The following is a 14,540-nucleotide window of genomic DNA, read 5'->3' as shown; positions in this document are numbered from 1 at the left end:
TCATACATCTACATTTGACCAGCCATTCCTTTATTTTTTTGCATTGTAGATGAGCAGCAGCAGACAGAGATTTATATTCCAAACGAAAAGGCACACATATGCTTTACATTATTTTATTGGTGCATAAGGCGATAATGATCATCTGAGAATAATATAGATTTATTTTAACAGATGATAGAGCTGGGAAAGTAAAAACACATAGTGATTCAAAGTTTTCATGACAAATTAACAATTTAAACCTCTGCAACAGAAGTAGACTAGTGTATTAATATTGCATTAATATTCATCCCCCAATATCAGTCATTGACAAATGTACCAATAATGGAGTTTTTATAGTTGGAGTCCTTGGTAATAAAACTGGTGAAAATAAAATATTTATTGCCAATGTTTTGCAAACTCAGAACCAACTTGTTCCAGAAGATTTCATTATATCCCAAATCTGTAATTTCTTCTAATAATAAAATTATAGTGAGCATGCCTTAGTAGGGGATCCAGATTCAATATAAATAGCCTATTCTTTGTTATTCTCAAATAAAGTGAAAAGCATATACTCAGTTCATGCATTTGTATTTTGATCAGTGTATGCAAATGATTACTAGGTTGTTTATCTCAATTCTGCATGCTGTTTGTGATAATAAAAAACCCAACACATAAGGTATCATAGTTGCAACAAAAAAAACAGTAAATTGTTGACATAAGCAGAGAATAGGTTGTGGCGGCGGCTTTGGTCATATGGCAAACAGTACAGATTGTAGTTTACTTCGACACATTTCTGTCTGTGTACTGTAAAGTACTCAATACAACCCGTGCCTTATGAATTGACAGATTTCTGATGAGCTCGAGCTAGAACACGGGCGCTCTACTTTTTGCAACGCACTGTTTTATCTCTGCGGAAGAACACTTTAAAACACACGGGCCTGTCTCTTTGTTGACGCTGGAGAAATTGCGGTTGTTTTTGAGACGGCGCTCGTCATTGGCTACCGTGGACCTGCAATATTCTGTTCACTGTACGAGCGCCTATGATTGGCTACGTTGGATCTGCAATGCGTCAAGCAATGGCACCTAATGTTACCTCCGTTGTTTTGGAAAACGGTGTAACCGGACAGTCTACATTGTAACACAGAGTATTTTTGCAATACTGTAATAATTGCTTACGGCAAGACGTTTCTTTCAGTCTTTGTAGTTTCTCAAAATGTTTCCTCCTCACCTGGCAAGGGCTCGATTTGAGTTTTTCGGGAGGAGTGGTGGTGATAGGCGATTGGTCACCGCAAACATACACGGAACATGTAGTCGCGGAACTTTAAATGACGGGTTTCGATGAAGGAATAGAGAATTACAATATTAGAAAGCTTGTGCTGATTACAAGTCTAATTTGTAAATTAGACCAGTACTGGATACAAAAATCAAGATTTACTATGGCTAAACAAACTGTTTAATAGTAATAATGATTGATTTTAGACAATTATCTCGCAGCCTGCAACAATCAATGGACTGGCAAACCATTGAATTAACGATGAGTCCCAACAATATTCACGCTTTAATCAGTCTATTGAAGTGACTGATTGATTCATGCTCAAAGATGAATAGGCTAAACTGAATCATAAAATGTGCAATCAAGATAAAATGATTTAGCCTAAAATTATAGCTACTACCCCCTCCAACAAACCACAGTCGCTTCCGAGATGACGTCATATTTATCCGACTGTTTACATGCAGAGGAGAACAACACATGGCTCTATTTCCAGCTTTTGCAGGATTATCAAATACAAAACCTGAGAATGCACCTAAAGGTAATACCAAAAATGTTTATTTAGGCTTAGTGGATGTGTGAACCAGCTAGCCCTCTTTCTGTGATGGTCCGGCACTTCGAAAGAGAGATCTAGTGAAAGTAAACGCAAGTGCAACGTTTCTGCCTTTGACAGAACATATTAAAAGAGCTGTCAGTGTCAGCTTGATAGTTTCTCTAGTTTGTTAGCTAAATAGCTCACAACACAGTTTTACTAGAGCTAGCTAAGTGTCTTTGATATCGGTAACACAGTCTGCTCGTAACATAGCTAACGTCCCCCCAAAATGCAAAACCCATGGACACAGTGCGAGAACAAATTGCGATTGATTAGACATGCCTCCTCTGTCTCTCATCAGAACTAGAATGGCTGAGCAATCAACGTTTCTGCACCGACGATGTTCTTTCTGTCCACCAGCGAGCCACTGAGAAAGCCAATGATACACAACCAGCAGAAACAAGGTGTTGTGTTATTATTATAAAATTGTTAAATCGTTATTCAGTTACTTCCCTTTCTCTGTGACGGAATAGTATTTCATGCTCCATTGTACAGGAGACAGGATAAGGCATTCCACCCTCTTTGAGAAGCACTGGAGGTTTTATCTAGTGGCTTTGAATGTTTTTGCACAGTCTTGTTGTTATTACACAATTATAAGAAGTTCACCTCAAAATATCTCATACTTTTGTGGGATGATATGATCTGAGCATTGACCGTTGTTGAGAGTTTCACCCAAAAGTCAACGGCTTGTGGTATTTGTACTTAAATGTTTACTTCTAACATTTCTGGACAGACAACAGATAGGGAGGATAAGAATGACGTCCCATCCAAGAAGAATAAAAGAAGGAGAAGAACAATAATAAGAGGAATCACAAGAAGAAGAGTGGAGAACTCTCTACAGCAAGCAGTGGCTCATATTCAAATACTATCTACCCCAGTGATCTCCTGAAAAATGCTGAGAGCACTCCTCACACGTATGACCTCACTCCCTTTGTTCCCAGTGAGACCCAGTCAATCAGGTCTACATGCTCTGGTAGGGATTTCAGGACTGGGCTCAAATGTATAAAGCATCTCAGAGTAGGAGTGCTGACATAGGATCAGTTGGACAAGGGGCGAACTGCTCCTAGACCAGCACTCCTACCCTAGGATGCTTTTTAAATACTCGCCCATGACTGGTAAAGCTGTACTAGTTGTTGCTGGGTAGGAGTGAGATTCAGTGTCTGTGGCTCAGTGCGTTACAGGAGGTCTACTCTGGGTGTCTAGGCTGACTGCCAGTTGAAGGAGCTCTTCTTGACATACTCTGAACTAACTACGACACACACACACACATACACACACACACACACACACACACACACACACACACACACACACACACACACACACACACACGTCTCTATACTTCTCTTTCAGGGACTGACTCCTAAACAGGAGACTTGTGTAACTCATCTTTGAAGCTACAGTTAAATTAGCCTAATGTTAGGATTATGTTTTGGATCTGTTCTGTACTGTACTACCAATATTTTACAACTAATCTGTGCTGTACTATCAATGTTTTCTGACTTAAAGTACACCATTATATTTGAGCTCTGTACTCTACTCTTATTGTATTTGTATTGTATTTTTATACAATCATGAAAACGCTAACTTGCTACATGTCACCCAACCCTTCTTTAGAGGTGTATACTCTGCATTGATCCTAACGGTGTTGTTCTTTCTGTCTATAGTGAGGAGGTGCAGTGTCAGCTGGAGGGGTCTTTTGTGTGGCTGGACGACCTCTAGACCCTCACCGATTGGCCCTTCTGCGTGGACAGAAGAGCAGACCTCTCCAACGGGGAGTATAAATTGCTCTACAGAGAAGACATCGCTAGGCAGGTAACCTCCCTTCCACTGCACCACTGCACCACCTTCCACTCTCCGCCTCTCCCCTTCACTCCCCCCTTATCTCTGCACCACTACAGCCATATCAGCTCTTGTGTAGCCACTCATCAGCCATCATCTGCCCACTCTTACCCTGTCCATGCTAGTGAGCTGAACAGAGCTGAGCCAAGCTAAACTATACTGCACTGGCCTGGCATAGAAAATATCTAAGCCAGCACAGTCCGGTTCAGGTTGGCCAAATAGTGTGAAAAGGGTATCTGTTGGCCAGCAGCCTGGTTCTGCTCCCAACTCAAGGTCAGTCAGAGAGGGAGTCAGTCAGCTCCAGCTCCAGCTGCAGGTGCCAGAGCCTTCATTACAGTACGCATCATCACGGGGGGGGGGGGGGGGGGGTTGATAATAAATGCTGCACTGAGAGTTTTGGGTCTGCAGTCCTGCAGTAATCCATATCTCACAGACGGTTTTACTGCTTCAGCCCTCTGCCTGCCTGCAGCCCACAGTCAGGGTGCGGAAATCAAAGTGTTCACCTGCTGTAAATTCCTTCCTTTCTGTCAAAGCGCTTCTTAGATATAAGCTCTCTATGCCCTAGTGAATTTAATAATAGGATGTATGCTTGTGGAGGGGTATATAGAAAGTCTCTATGGAAAGTCTACACCCCCTTGAACTTTTTTCACATTTTGTTGCGTTAGAAAGTGGGATTAAAATAATAGATTTAATTGTAATTTGTTGTCATTGAGCTACACAAAATACTCCATAATGTCAAAGTGAAAAGACAATTATACAAATCTTTACAAATTAATACAAATGTATTAACTAAAATATAATTGTTGCATACTGTGACTATTCACCCCTTCTGTTTAGGCAAGCCTAAATTAGTTCAGAAGTAAAATTTGGCTTAACAAATCACATAAGTTATATGGACTCTGTGTGAAATAATAGGGGTTGACATGATTTTTGAATGACTACCCCTTCCTCTGTCCCCTAAACATTCAACATCTGTAAGGTACCTCAGTAAAGTATTGAATTACAAGCACAAATTCAACTGCAAAGACCAGGGAGCTTTTCGAAAGCCTCATAAAGAAGGGCAGTGATTGGTAGATGGATAACAATAACAAATCAGACATTGAATATATCTTTAAGCATGGGACCATTGGAGATTTTAATAGCTATAGAGTTCATTGGCTTTGATAGTAGAAAACTGAGGATGGATCAACAACATTGTAGTTACTCCACAATAATGACCTAAATGACAGAGTGAAAAGAAAAATACAAATATACAGTGCCTTCAGAAAATATTCATACCCCTTGACTTATTCCACCTTTTGTTGTTACACCCTGAATTTAAAATAGATTAAATAGATTTGTTTCTGAACCAGCTCCAAAGTTCCTCTGTGGTGTTGGGAGAAAGTTGTCCTTCTGGAACGATCTCTGCAGCACTCTACCAATAAGGCCTTTATGGTAGAGTGGCCAGATGGAAGCCACTCCTCAATAAAAGGCACATGACAGCCCGCTTGGTTTGCCAAAAGGCACCTAAAGGACTCTCAGATCGTGAGAAACAAGATTCTTTGGTCTGATGAAACCAAGATTGAAATCTTTGGCCTGAATGCCAAGCGTCACGTCTGGAGGAAACCTGGCACCATCCCTGCGGTGAAACATGGTGGTGGCAGAATCATGCTGTGGGGATGTTTTTCATCGGCAGGACTTGGGAGACTAGTCAGGATTGCGGGAAAGATGAACAGAGCAAAGTACAGAGATCCTTGATTATGCTTTGAGTGGCCCAGCCAGAGCCTGGACTTGAACCCTATCGAACATTTCTGGACAGATGTGAAAATAGCTGTGCATCGATGCTCCCTATCCAACCTGACAGAGCTTGAGAGGATCTGCAGAGAAGAATGTGAGAAACTCCCCAAATACAGGTGTGCCAAGCTTGTAGCATCATACCCAAGAAGACTCAAGGCTGTAATCGCTGCCAAAGGTGCTTCAACAAAGTACTGAGTAAAGGGTCTGAATACTTATGTAAATGTGATGTCCACTTTTTTATTAACTTCTAAAGGGCAACAAATAGAGCTCCTGGCACATGTCCAGTTGATGTCGGGTTTAATGCGCTGTCGAAGTGGCATCTGTATCTTAAGAGACCTGCAATCAATACCTGTTAATACACTCACTCACTCACTCACAGTAAGCTAAGAGAAATGTGATCAATATAGCCAATGATTGGACTGGTGCTTGGTGTATAGCTGCAGGGGGGACTTAGGTTTTACCTTTTGGATGAGGTCAGGTGATGCAGCACCCCTTTCACAACTTTTCTCCCTCACCATCCGCCAGCTGCTGAGGTCAAATCCACGCTGCCTAGACCACCACCAGAGGTCACTACCACCCTACCCTTCATCCCTGTGCCCCCCTGCCTGGAAGATGAGGCTGAGGGGGGTGGTTCTGCACCGGGCCAGGCCCCCTGGGTCAACCCGCTGGGGGTGTATGACTCCTCCACCTCCCTGTGGCTTCAGGGGAAGGCGGAGCAGGGCAAGGCAGAGGAACAACCCTCTACTCCCAGAGACAATGTTGCCGCCCTGCTGGCTGAACAGGTGGAGGACTTCAACAGGAGGCTGAGGGAAACTCCCACAGACACACACACCTGGCTGCAGTTTGTCCACTTCCAGGTACGGTATTCAACGTTAAAACCCCACAATTACACACCACACCAATCAGTGTCATCATATCACATGAGACTTCACTAGGATTTCAAAAGAGTTTTTGTGGGCCTTTTCACCAGGACAGGAAATGTGTCTTGATCCAAAAAAAATCACATGATTATGTACTAGCTACTATCATGACTTTTAAATTATAATAACTTCCCGATCTGTATTACAGGACGAGGTGGCGAGTGCCCCCGGGGTGTTTGGTGACATCTCTGAGAACGAGACAGAGCGCCAGAAGAGGTCTGTGAGGGCAGTGAGGCCATGCATTTTGGATTGAGAGGTGGACAGAAACCCCAGCTGTGTGGAGCTGAAGCTGGAGCTACTGTGTCTGTGCAGGGAGCTGTGGGAGCCAGCAGCTCTGTTGAAGGAGTGGAAGAAACTGGTATTCCTGCACCCCAACAGCGCCCGCCCACTGTGGAGGAAGTACCTGCTGTTTGTGCAAAGCCACTCAGCACCTTCTATGTGTCAAAGGTCAATATGGTGTACGGGAAGTGTCTGAGCACGCTGGCGGTAGTGCAGGACGGGAGTATGTTGTCTCACCGGGCACTGATGAACACATGCTGGGTAATGGTCCAAGCCACATGCAATATACACTACATATTATTATGTTTTAAATTCAATTTAGCATGAATAACTTCTAACTCATTTAAGGTAGACTCAGCGATATGGCGTCGATGCAGAAAGTAAACGGCATAGTGGGGCAATTTCCGCAGCAACTAAGAGCGTTGACGCGTGACGCTCAATTTCGCCGCTGTTTTGGTGATCTGGCTACCACACTGTGAACAGCGCGTAGCGAACCCGTGCACGTACAGATACTGTGTGAGAGGGAAGTCTTGCATCTTATTCATCTCAATAGCTGCGTTGCTGCTCGTGGCAACATAATTTCTCACTCACTGCCTGCTCTGTGGACATAATACTGTACGTTCAAGCCTGTTTTCATTTTCTGTTCTTCTCATCCTTAGTTCGCACAGGGCCGTCCTGTAGAGGGGCTGACACTTTAGATGTATATATTTGTAGAGGCGAGCAGAGAGCGAGAATTATGGTTCAAGTTTCTCCTCGTCAGTATGTTATGTGCTGGTGCTGTATTGAACTGTTTGTGGTTCATTCTGCATGTTTGGACTGTTACCGTGAGAGTGGAAGAGGAGTTGATGAGTCGTCATTTTGGTGGAAGAGAAAGGTGCCGTTGTCTCTAATATCATGGCGTAGGGATGGTTTCGATGGTCTAGACATGGAGAGAGTGATTGAGAGCTATGTCATTCTTCTACCGGGGTCAGCTAATAGATGACGTGTGTGTGTGTGTGTGTGTGTGTGTGTGTGTGTGTGTGTGTGTGTGTGTGTGTGTGTGTGTGTGTGTGTGTGTGTGTGTGTGTGTGTGTGTGTGTGTGTGTGTGTGTGTGTGTGTGTGTGTGTGTGTGTGTGTGTGTGTGTGTCTTTCAACTCCTTTCAGAAGCCTTTGGTATGGATTTGATGAGCTTGTAATCTCTCGTGACAGACTAAATTGAGTTAGCTGGCTAGCTGGGCTCCCGGGTGGCTCAGCGGTCTAAGGCACTGCATCTCAGTGCTTGAGGAGTCACTACAGACACCCTGGTTCGAATACAGGCTGTATCACAACCGGCCGTGATTGGGAGTCCCATAGGGCGGCGCACAATTGGCCCAGCGTTGTCCGGGTTTTGGCCAGTGTAGGCCGTCATTGTAAATAAGAATTTGTTCTTAACTGACTTGCCTAGTTAAATAAAGGTAAGAAAAAAAAGAAGAAAGCTAGTTACATTATTGTGGTTATATGTCTATCATGATGTCATTGCCAGATGTCTATGGGTGTAGCAGAGCCATAGTACCAGGGCCTCAGCAGCAGGCGAAAGTTGTGGAATGGTGCAGATAGACATCATAAATAGAACTGACATGATTCCTTCTACATGACAGTTATATCTGCAACTTTCTGTAACATCTTTCACCTTCCTGAAAAGACCCCTAATCAGGTTTGTGCTGTGTCATGTTTCTGACCAGTGACAGGAGAAAAGGACCCGAGAGGAGAGGGAGGGAGGGAGAAGGAGAGACGAGAGAGGGAGTGGGAGAGGCAGAAAGAGGGAGGATAATGGATATCCAGTGTCCATGCTGCTGATCCATGATATGAATACTGCAGCGATGGCTTAGCCTCCTGGCCCTCTGGCAGCTGCCCCTCAATTTGTCTAATGAAACTATTATCTAGTTAGACTGGCTGGCCATCAGTCAGTCTGGGTAGGGCTGCCACTGGGCTGATCCTGGAACTATCCTGTCAGGGCTTTAGCCTGTTGAACAATGATAAGGATTGGACGCACTCCAGGAACAATGCAAGCCTTTTCCCTCCCAGTCTAAATAATAAGATTTAAACAAACAGAAGCCAGGCATTCATTAGCCTACTGGAACAATTTGTCTGTCTACCACAGCTTACTGTTATTACAACAATGACTGGTTGTCTAAGGGTGGAATAACATGATATAGATGTGATGTTATCCAGTGATGCCTCGCTTATTCAAATCACCTGGAATTTTGTTTAACATACTGGAACTATTTGGTTGACAGATCACCTGCTGCAACTCAGAAAACAGGCTAGCTGTTTCCGGTTCGACACATGTACGTAATCACTTGTGGAATCTTTGGTATTCTCAACTCGACTTGATAGGTACAGAAAGCTCTTTTATTTGAGTGATTCTCTTATAATATGATGGTCACAGACTCCCTCTTGTGGTTGGATAGTACATATTTGAGCATTTCTGCAGCTGCACTGTTGACAGATTAAACAGTGTGGGAGATCGAAGCATGGAATAAGCAGCATGTGCTAAAACTGGACCATAGCCTCTGCTTACATAAGAATGCTGGTCATATATCTACACCGGGCTCCGTGCATTCCGCTGAGGGAGACTGTCAGTATCTTTGACTGTTTGTTTCCTTTTAGAACATGCTGACGGCAGGTAGCCTGGTACCAGATTTGTTTGTGCTGTCTTGCCAACTCCTATGGTCATTGTCATGCCAATGATTATAGGTGTTGGGCAAGACAGTACAAACAGATTTGGGACCAGGCTACAAGCCAGGGCAATGAAAACCCCAAATTGTAGGGAACATCTGCAGGAGATGGCAGCATTAATTATAACTTGATAAGGATTTAATGAATAATGAAGACCGCTTTTGAGAAGCTGACTTTTCATGTGACCTCAGGGTGTGTACCTTTTAATTCGCCTACTGAATTTTTCATTCAGGAAAGATTAGCTATCTGTTATTACTTTTCAAACATTTTTTCCTGCCATCTCTCACTTTATTTTCCTCATCCTACTCAGTTTTTTCTTCACTCAAAGTCTGAGGATACAGTCATCTTTAAAAGCTCGTACTAAACTAATGGACCTGTGCTGGTTCTAATAGGTGGGATTGAAGTGGGTGCTTTGTGTGACGGCAAGAGTCAAAAGGCCTCCTGTGGGGCAGGGGGCGAGAATACAAAAAAAGTAAGACAAGACGGACAACACAGACGGAAGACACTTGGCAACAGCACAGATGCCTCAGCAGACAGACAGTGGAAACAGCACTTCACGACAAGAGACATCATCACACTACATGAAGGGAGACCTATGACAACAAAAAGATACATGGCACAAACAACGTTAAGGCCAGACAACAGCACGAGGGAAAAAGACTGTCACACCACAGTACAAGCAACATAGGCCTACTGAACAGACAAATAGACAGACCGCACCAACAAATAATGGCAGCGCAAGCGGACAGACAGCAAACAGACACCACAATCAACAGTATAGGTTATTGGCTCGCGTAACAGCTACAGCTGTCAGTGAGAATGTCCACCATTGAGTCTTTGAAAGCTGAGACAGTGACACAACTTTCCAGCTTTATCATTTGTTGCAGATGGTTCCAGTCGCTATCTGCAGCGAACTGAAAAGAGGAACGACCCAGGGATGTGTTTGCTTTGGGGACTTTTAACAGAAGGTGGCAGATCGGTTACTGTATATAGAGGAGGATGGTTGCAATAGGTATCTCGGGTAGGGGGGAGTGAGGCCTAAGAGGGCTTTGTAAATGAGTATCAACCAGTGGATTTTCCATCTAGTATAAAGAGATGGCCAGTTTACAGAGGAGTACAGTGTGCAGTGATGCGTCCTATAAGGACGTCATTCTCAGATCGGCAGGTAAGGGTGCACTTGATCGGCCAGATGTTCTGTACCATTCTGCTATCCGATTTGCAATGGCAGAAAGGTACAGAACATCTAGCTGCTCAAGTGCACCCTTACCTGCCGATCTGAAAATAACATCTCCATAATCTAACATGGGTAGGATGGTCATTTGATTCAGGGTTAGTTTGGCAGAGGTGCGATTACAATATAGAAAACCAAGCCTAGATTAGATGGCCTGGTTAATGATGTGGTATTGAATGTTCTCTGTCTCTGTCTTTATCTCTGCAGTCATCTTCCTCCAGCATTGTCATTTCCTCAGGCATGCAGGCCACTCAGAAAAGGCTGTGCCAATGTACCAGTGCCTGCTGGACTTTACCTTCTTCAAGCCAGACACTGTCAAGGACCTATCCACCAGACAACAGTCATTCCCCATGTACCTCTGCAAAGAACACACATGCGTCCAGCTGGTTGCTCTCTCCAGAATAGAGTCATGATGAATTTGGGGTCTGTGTTACCGTACTGGCTGTTTATCCAGAGCCAGTGCCCCAGTGGGATGTGTTTACCTTAGACTAGGGCTGTGTGTTTTCCGTCACAGGCATTAAAGAGCTGTGCTGGGGACCCATCCAGAGAGTGCCCTTCAGGCTATGGTCTGGGCCTTGTCACTTTACTTTATGCTCTACATGGAAACTTTGCTAGGGGGGCATTTAAAATGCATGACCAACTTTTAATAGAGGCTGTTTACCAGCTGTGGTGCATTCTAATTCCTATCCAACTGAGCCCTGGCTTTCTCAGCCAAATCCCTTTCTGCTGAGAGAAAGGTAGAAGAAGGAATATTAACTTTATCAAGTACTGGGAGAGACAGGTCTCCCTTTCCTCTGTGAGTTTATACTGACAACTAGCTGGCCAAATAGAGAGGTACAATAGAAATCATTTTGAGAGGTTTCATATTCATGGAATATTCAAGCATGGAATACGAATTAGTGTTTAATAATTTAGCTACTATACATGCTGAATTATGAACAATGTTGCTTGCGATCCTCCGAAGGAGGTGTCTGGGCGCTAAGCTTCTGCGCACTGTGGCTTCTGTGTCTCTCTCTCTCTATGTGTGCGTGCGTGCGTGCGTGTGTGCGTGCGTGCTAATAATGGCCTGTTTGCAGTGGCTCACAGCTCACTCTCCCCCCAGGACATGTTGCTGTGTGTGTCTGCATGGTAAACACAGCATTAACTGTTTTAATTGATCAGAGATTCTTTAGTGGATATTGGAACATAGTCTAGGTCAATTGAGCTTTGTATAGTTAAAATGTAACACCATATAGGATCTACAGGTAGTGATATTTCTCAACCAGATTTGGAATTACTGATACCCAAAGCCCCATGTTCAGGGCCCGTCTGTCTTTTGTCTCGGAGACACTGAGATTTAATAACAATATGAATGGGTTGGATCCCAACGCTGCAGCCAAACGTAAGATGGCTACGGTGCATTCGGAAAGTATTCAGACCCCTTGACTTTTTCCACATTTTGTTACGTTACAGCCTTATTCTAACATTGATGACATTTTTTTCCCCCTCATCAATCTACACACAATACACTATAATGACAAAGCGAAAAAAGATTTTTAGAAATTGTTACAATTTTTTTTTTAAACAAAACAGAAATACCTTACATAAGTATTTAGACCATTTGCTATGATACTTGAAACTGAGCTCAGGTCCGTCCTGTTTACATTGATCATCCTTGAGATGTTTCTAGAACTTGATTGGAGTTCAACTGTGGTAAATTCAATTGATTGGACATGATTTGGAAAGGCACACACCTGTCTATATAAGGTCCCACAGTTGACTGTGCATGTCAGAGCAAAATCCAAGCCATGAGGTCGAAGGAATTGTCCGTAGGGCTCCGAGACAGGATTGTGTCGAGGCACAGATTTGGGGAAGGGTACCAAAACATTTCTGAAGCATAGATGGTCCCCAAGAATAGATTGTCCTCCATCATTCTTAAATGTAAAAAGTTTGGAACCATCAAGACTCATCCTAGAGCTGGCCGCCCGGCCAAATTGAGCAATCGGGGGAGAAGGCAGTGATGTAAAGTACTTAAGTAAAAATACTTTAAAGTACTTCTTAAGTTGTTTTTATAGGTATCTGTACTTTACTTTACTCTTTATATTTTGCCATCTTTTACTTTTACTTCACTACATTCCTAAAGAAAATGATCTACTTTTTACTCCATACATTTTCCCTCACACTAAAAGTACTTGTTACATTTTGACAGGAAAATGGTCCAATTCACACATTTATCAGGAGAACATCCCCGGTCATCCCTACTGCCTCTGATCTGGCGGGCTGCTTCATTTGAAAATGATGTCTACAGACCCTGACACTCCTCAGTAATAGGCATATGATAGCCTGCCTGGAGTTTGCCAAAAGGCACCTAAAGGACTCTCAGACCATGAGAAACAAGATTCTCTGGTCTGATGAAACCAAGATTGAAAAAACCCTTACCAAAGTCTAAAACGAACATAAACGACACAAAATGTCTTCATATTATATGCACAAACTCTTCCGAACTGTTTCGGCTGGGAAGCATGCGGACGCCTTTACTGCCCTGATGACACAGATGGCTTCAACACACGTAATGTGTTATGTGAAAAGTTGTATTAAAAGAAATACCAAGCTTGATAAACTAGTGGGCTAGTTGTGAAGTGCATTAGCAGAAAACTTTGTCTTTTATGTAGAACAAAATGCAATTTACCACTTGGCTGTCTATTATATCACCCTGTCACAGGCCTTCCCAGTCAACACCACCTCATAAGATTGCCTGCTGCAGTTGTTCGAGAGATGTCCAGTTTGCAGCCGAACATGCAGCATAGAGAAGTCCAGAAAGGGGGCCTTCATCAGCCACATGTTGGCAAGTATCTGGCCAGCAACCTTCACCTGTCAGCAGCAAAAGCTTTCACAGGCTCATCATTTGTACAAATATAGAAGGTAACCCACATCATTACTTTGATACATTTGTAAACCCAATTGTGAAACATAATTTATGTAAACTGACATTATTTGTTGACACATACAGTTGAAGTCGGAAGTTTACATACACCTCAGCCAAATACATTTAAACTCAGTTTTTCATAATTCCTGACATTTAATCCTAGTAAAAATTCCCTGTTTTAGGTCAGTTAGGGTCACCACTTTATTTAAGAATGTGAAATGTAAGAATAATAGTAGAGAGAATGATTTATTTCAGCTTTTATTTCTTTCATCACATTCCCAGTGGGTCAGAAGTTTACATACACTCAATTAGAATTTGGTAGCATTGCCTTTAAATTGTTTAACTTGGGTCAAATGTTTCGGGTAGCCTTCCAGAAGATTCCCACAATAAGTTGGGTGAATTTTGGCCCATTCCTCCTGACAGAGCTGGTGTAACTGAGTCAGGTTTGTAGGCCTCCTTCCTCACACACGCTTTTTCAGTTCTGCACACAAATTTTCTATAGGAATGAGGTCAGGGCTTTGTGATGGCCACTCCAATACCTTAACTTTGTTGTCCTTAAGCCATTTTGCCACAACTTTGGAAGTATGCTTGGGGTCATTGTCCATTTGGAAGACCCATTTGCGACCAAGCTTTACCTTCCTGACTGATGTCTTGAGATGTTGCTTCAATATATCCACATAATTTTCACTACTCATGATGCCATCTATTTTCTGAAGTTCACCAGTCCCTCCTGCAGCAAAGCACCAACACAACATGATGCTGCCACCCCCGTGCTTCGCGGTTGGGATGGTGTTCTTCGGCTTGCAAGCCTCCCCCTTTTTCCTCCAAACATAAAGATGGTCATTATGGTCAAACAGTTCTATTTTTGTTTCATCAGACCAGAGGACATTTCTCTAAAAAGTACGATCTTTGTACCCATGTGCAGTTGCAAACCGAAGTCTGGCTTTTTTTATGGCGGTTTTGGAGCAATGGCTTCTTCATTGCTGAGCGGCCTTACAGGTTATGTCGATATAGGACTCGTTTTACTGTGGATATAGATACTTTTGTG

The 14,540-nt window shown here is 43.2% G+C and overlaps 1 protein-coding gene across 5 annotated transcripts in view; it reads left to right on the top strand.

Moving 5' to 3' along the window:
- The first annotated feature begins 1,044 nt into the window (after window positions 1-1,044).
- Window positions 1,045-14,540, top strand: part of LOC106601253 (epithelial cell adhesion molecule) — a 23,317-nt gene continuing 9,821 nt past the window's right edge. For 3 of the 5 annotated variants that reach the window (XM_082973776.1, XM_082973773.1, XM_082973770.1), the window contains exons 1-6: window positions 1,045-1,790; window positions 2,143-2,245; window positions 3,509-3,656; window positions 5,985-6,316; window positions 6,528-6,919; window positions 13,289-13,488. The gene's annotated coding sequence lies outside the window, so the exon portion shown is untranslated. The remainder of the gene's footprint in view (window positions 1,791-2,142; window positions 2,246-3,508; window positions 3,657-5,984; window positions 6,317-6,527; window positions 6,920-13,288; window positions 13,489-14,540) is intronic. The other 2 variants (XM_082973772.1, XM_082973779.1) reach the window with 2 other exon arrangements.

The sequence above is a fragment of the Salmo salar genome, chromosome 01, assembly GCF_965601325.2.
Source record: "Salmo salar chromosome 01, fSalSal1, whole genome shotgun sequence".
Classification (NCBI taxonomy): Eukaryota; Metazoa; Chordata; class Actinopteri; order Salmoniformes; family Salmonidae; genus Salmo; species Salmo salar.
The sequence above is the reverse complement of the archived record's forward strand: the minus strand, read 5'-3'. Positions and strand labels throughout refer to the sequence as shown.